Below are 6,296 nucleotides of genomic sequence, written 5' to 3' on the forward strand. Positions count from 1 at the left end.
AATGAAAGGTAGCGCCTCCACGATGTGAGCCCAAGGACGCCTCCAGGGAAAGGGTAGGGTTTGGGATAAAAGAATCCCAATACCATCACTAAGGCGACGGGGGCTACAACATGCGAAGCCTTGCCTCGCTCCTCCTACAGAAATAGATCAACAATAGGTATCCCGTGCAAAAATTTCGCAGTTTCGCTTAGATTTTATTTCTAACATTTTTGCTTACTTGTGCCACATTTCCTTGGCCTAGTTATGGATTCCACGGGTTTATAAACATTTTTTTCGTAGTTTCGAGTTAAAAATGTGTGGAGTTGGTACATCCCGAGCAAGTGATCGACATGAAAAAAATCGAAACTTTTGAGTCAAACTAATGGCTAAATAGTGTGATTTGAGATTGAGGTAACAATAATATTAATAATATAACAATATCTTCGCAAATTCGCAGAAACCGACGCAATGTGAGTACAGGATTATTATTTAATGCTACATTTTGTATATAATCCTAAGATAGTTAATAAACATGTGACTAGCAAGTCAATCAGCGCATTTCTATGGCATACAAAACTCTGGGATTAAATGCAAATACAAATGCAAGCAGTTGCAGTCCAGATAAGCAGCGCGTTGCCGAAGAAGATTTAAAAAAAGAAGGAATCGTACGCCTAGTGGGACTGAAGGAAATTAATTTCAATGAACGACAACGGCCAAGCCAATCATAAGTTATTCTGGCAGAAAAGTAACGAAAACGACAGCCGTTATACGACACTTCTGTCAGAAAATGAGAGAACCAATAAATTGATAGGTGGAATATACAAAATCTTAGTGGATACGAGTGAGTCTCTGTTCTGTGCTGACATCAAGTGACATAGTTTTTCATCAGAACCTTTCCCCAATAACACCAAACTACTTTAACGCTCAATCATTTGTTCTCAATACAATGACAATATTACACACATTGGTTTCTCATCCCCTAATTTCTTTATTTAAAATAATTACGCGACACTGAAAAAAATTTGCTTTATAAAAACTAGGAGACGTTTATATCTCTCCATCCCAATAAATTGAATCCCACCTTTTATATTTCTGGAACGAAATTTCGGTCTTCCTACGTAAGCAAATAATTATCATGTTGTTAACCACGAGTATATTTATACTTTCCCCACTATTTCGTTGCTCTATAACTTTTAAGAAGCTAAAATATTGTTTGAATTTGACTTCGAAAAACTGCATTAGTTACCATTGATTTATTCAATCGCATTGTTATCTAAAATAATAATTACTCAGATTCGATACCATTATTAAGATTATAAGATTTTTCATTTCGAAAACTTGAAAATTTTACACTAAATGATAATTATCGTGGCAGCTAAATATTTCGTCATTAAAATTTACACTACAAAATAATATTTAGTTTAGATATCTTCTAAGTAGAGCTGAAAACATTTTTGATGTTGCTTAGAAGCAACATTGGGTTATAAAGGGTTAAAGCTTTCTGAAGACTCGGTTTCACCAGGCGACTGCATTCACTAATTCTGCCCATGCTATCAGTGATTTCAAATAGAACCAGGGAAATACAAGAAAATAAATAGATACGAGAAAATAAAAAACATACCTGGGTCAGTAACATAAAGTTGGCAACAGTGGGTCGCGGTGATTGTGCTAGGAAAAATTTAAGAATCTGAAAAACGTCAACAAGTGGCCAAGGGCAAACATCATTAGACACGCTTACTTGTTTTCTGATAGCAGACTTGGGTGCGGCATCAAATGATATCACACCGGAATATTTTCCTGGCTAGATGAAATAATTCCAGGAATTCATTCTCTGCGATCAAGGTTGCTGAAACCTCATCTATAACCTTGACGGGGTCTTTAAGCGAAGGGTCAAAAAAAAAAAAGGAGTTTAGCTTATGCCTCTTCAGGGCTGAATGATTTTGAGGACGTTCAACCTTACCATAAAGGCCAAAATTTATGTAAAGTAGATGAATCTTTGTACTCTACCGCGTATTCTGTTGTTGCGTTGTTATTTACGCCTAACACGCTGCATTTCAGTCGCTGCGGGGGTAAACAAAACAAAAAATAATAGTACATACTATCAAGTTTACAAAAATAATAAATACATCATTAGCAAGAAAACTAATTTAAAATGTTTCAACTGAAATAATCAATGAATATCAATTCTCATATGTAATTAATATTGAGTGGTAAACCTTTCATTTTAAGATTTTAAAGTATAAAAGAACACATTCGTTCGTAATGTAACAAGCCTTAAAAATTACTCATTTGTACCGCCCCTTACAAATATGCACCTTGGAGTCCCAACAATCCATTTTGAGCTACTTTTTTTAGTACTTGAAAATATTAAAAGTAACTTCACTTTCATTTGCCAATTTTAAATCGCGATTGGTACTTAATAAAATAACAATGACTGCATTCAAGTTTATAAAAAGACAAGTATTACTTTCCACTTATTAAAAAAAGCCAACTAGGGCTACATAGCATTAGCGTGATGTCTTTATTGTGTATATTTCAGCAAAAACATAGAAATATTCCATAAAAATACGCAAGCAAAGATTCCAATGTATATTTTACAGAGCAAATTAACGTTTCTCTAGTGTTTCCTGGATATAGACAGTTACTTATACCACTTATTTTATAAGAGCGCGACCCGGGTTTCAATGAGTAATCATCATCATCAGGCCTGAAGATGATGATTACTCATTGAAACCCGGGTCGCGCTCTTATAAAATAAGTGGTATAAGTAACTGTCTATATCCAGGAAATAATGGAATACCACATAGTTAACCAAGAGTTAGTGAATTTTGTTTCTCTAGTGCTCTTTCCATCTACGGAGGTGATAAGCTAGGCATTACTCGCCATTTGTTCTCATGGGAATAACAAGGAAGGGTCGATACCGAAGGAGGTAAAGTATTAATTCCAGATTGGAAAAATAAAAGATGGTGTCCTACGTCCGGTAACATACATTTATACGACCTCAAAAACTGCCGGTGCGTATACCAACAATGCCAGTGAGTCGAATGAATTCTTCTCGGGCTTCCAACCGGGTTACAGTCTGCATGTCGCTTCTCTGGGAGACTTTCCCAACATCTTCAGGGCTGATATCGGTACTCCGAGTTGGACCAGAGATTATTGAGACAGAATAACCAGAGGAGCACAAAAGATCCGACTTAGGTAATCCTAGTGACAAGGATAGAGACCAAGGACTCTATCCAGGTGGACCTTGGAACCCAACCATAAAAAAGGAGGGAAAGCCAACAGCAAAAAGAACCAATAAGAGATCACCTAGGCGAAGGAGGAGGATGTATGTATATAGATATAACATTCAATGTTAAAAAGTGTAGATAGCGTAGCGGACGACGCTCGGGCGACTGCAGCTATATGGCGGAAGTTTGCCGTAAACTAGCACCCTCCCCTACCGTTTATCCTCCCCTCCAGTCCCCATTCCCCTTTTATTCCTGCTTTGCGTGTTGCATGCCGTAGGGATACTATGCGGGATATCATTAAATTAAAATCACCAAATGTGCAAAGCAAATGCTCATTCATTTTATGAAAATTAACAGAAAAAATTCAATCAGCGGCCAAGTACAATGATTTGAATCAGTAAATAAATAAACACTAAACACAGGATGGCGAAAGCCTGGCTAGCATCTCTCCGTGCCTCACTTGTGTACGCATAAGTCCTCCCACCCACACACACAGCGAACTATAATTCCTCAGTGTCATCACAAATTACGGGATAGGAACACCACAAAGAAAATTCTTTTACCAGTGGCCACTTCACTGCACTGAATATGACATTATTGATTGTTGAAATACATAAATTCGTAAGCAAATTCAAGATCACCATACAAGCATTAATGAGCTGAATATACGTGACTACTTTAGATGATCACTTTTTCGAAAATATAACGTTGTCAACCACTTCACACACTATACGCAGGGTAAAAAACTTGATGTAGAGAGAATTAAACTAAAAAAGAATCAAAAACTATATACAAACAACGCCTAAAAACGTACATCGCGAGATAACAAAATCTAACCGGTCCACAGTTAGTAGATGTTTCCATAACGATCAAAACTTTCGAAATGAGGAGACGAAATTTCATTGGCCGATTGCAAAAAAATCTATGATTGGTCAACGAGTGAGACAGAGGAAGCACACATACTTCATATTTCCTATTTATTATTAAAGATACCAACTGAGTGACATTATACGAGTTATGTAATAATTTTTTACGCGATAACTTTTATTAATCAAAACTATCATACGAAACCATTGTAACGCCATAATGTAACCCTCTTACAACTACCTATGCTAAATCTCAGAACCCAAAAGACGAGGGTAGTACCGCGTTACATAAATTTGCTCGCGACTAGCTAACAGTGGAGAAATCATTTAATTAAAACTAAAAGAACCATGAGGATTCGTCCGGGACACCTCACGCAAGGGATCAATAAACCAAAAGAAAAGAGAATCACTTCTATAAAACAAATCGTACCACAACTTGGGCATTTATTTAACAATTGCACCTTTTGAGTTTTCTACAAAATGACAGTTCCATTAAACAAAATAAGATTTTCCCTGATCCACACTAACGACTCCAATCCACTGACATCACAATTACCCCTGCACTCGACGAACCTCACACACATGAATAAATAAATTGGAGACAAATGTCCACTGAATAGTCCCAAATATGGGTTCCCCCAAAATTACAACAATAAATTGATCTTTCCCCTTAAACCAAAATGAAACCAACAGCCACATACCTTACGCTAACACACACACAATCATACAACCCACATACTCCGAAGTCCATGCTTCATCACTGAGAATTATTTCAAGTCAGGAGAGTTCAAGTTAGGTGCGTCCAGCGGGAAGGTTGCAGACCGAGAGAGCGATCTCCTTCGCCACGCTGACTACCTAGCACCCACAGTGTTGCCGTTTTTCCCAACACCGCGTAGCAGACGACACAATTTGTTGTCTGTTCGGCCCGCGCGCGCTCTTCTCCATACGCGCGGGTCTTTAAACTGGCATCGCAGTTGGACCGCTGGCCGCCCGTCGACCAAGTTACTCCGCCGTGGTCAGCCGCGGAAGTAAAGTGGCGATCTTCTTCAAGACTGCCCTCAGAGAGGACCAATCTCTTCGCTGCAGTCCTGCGGCATGCCTGTAAACTTCCAATTCATCTCCCTCTCCTCTCAACATTCATGCTCCACAAACACATAAAAGAAAACAAAGAAAACACATTAACACACATCACACACGTAACGTACGTGGCTATCTGGCCTCAATGCTCCTCCCTTTTGGGACACGCGAGACGATACCGAAGAACAAAAGAAACAAAGTTTAATGATTAATTAAATAATGAAAGTAAAGTGGATTGAAGTCCCAAAACGAACATACATATACATTGGTACAATTCATAATCTCTTTACATTATTTCAATACATAATATATATATATATATATTTTTTTACATTAACTTCTCCCACCTGCTCTTCGACCTCCAACCTTCCCGGACGCACTTTACGCAGTACACCATAGCATTAGTTCAGGCGCACATTCGCCAAGCGCTGAAGTCGCGCGCTGCCAACAGTTCGCCCGGCCAGTGCCTCCACTGTGTATGTACTCGCACACTACTGACATGGGCATCGCCAACCCTGAAGATGTCGGGAAAGTCTCCCAACGAAACGTCGCCATACAACAATCAGACACTAACCCGGTTGGAAACTCGGAAAGAATTCATTCACCGGAAAACCTCAGATTATTCATGGCCAGTGAGGTTGTGTCATCAATCACTCTATTAGTAAAAGTAATCAGCGGAAGTATTAATATTACTAATTTCGCTTATGCTTTTTCAGAGGTGAATGCTTTTGAGGACGTTCAACTTTACAATAATGGCCGAAATGTATGTAATATTTCAATTATCATAAAAGATGATAGCGTTATCTGGTTTGGAAAAATGATAACAACATACTTCCCGCTTAAAATTTTAAACATTTCTGAGTAATCTATTTTACAATGCGTATAATTTATTGTGTAGGTTTTACTTAAGTTTGCCAACACTTTGTCCCAAGACAACCCAAGGGCCGGGTGATCGCAGCCGCACATCACGAAACTTGCGCTTTAATCACCAAAGGCATTTAATATCATGCTTTAATTTATATAGTCAGAGATCGCAAGGTTATTAATGTACATGTACGTTAAATCCCTGACGAAAATTTTAGCTTTGAGATCCGGATGACAATGACAACGAAGAACGATAAATCCGGGTGGTTGATAAATTTCA

Source organism: Ischnura elegans, chromosome 6, assembly GCF_921293095.1.
Source record: "Ischnura elegans chromosome 6, ioIscEleg1.1, whole genome shotgun sequence".
NCBI classification, from domain to species: domain Eukaryota; kingdom Metazoa; phylum Arthropoda; class Insecta; order Odonata; family Coenagrionidae; genus Ischnura; species Ischnura elegans.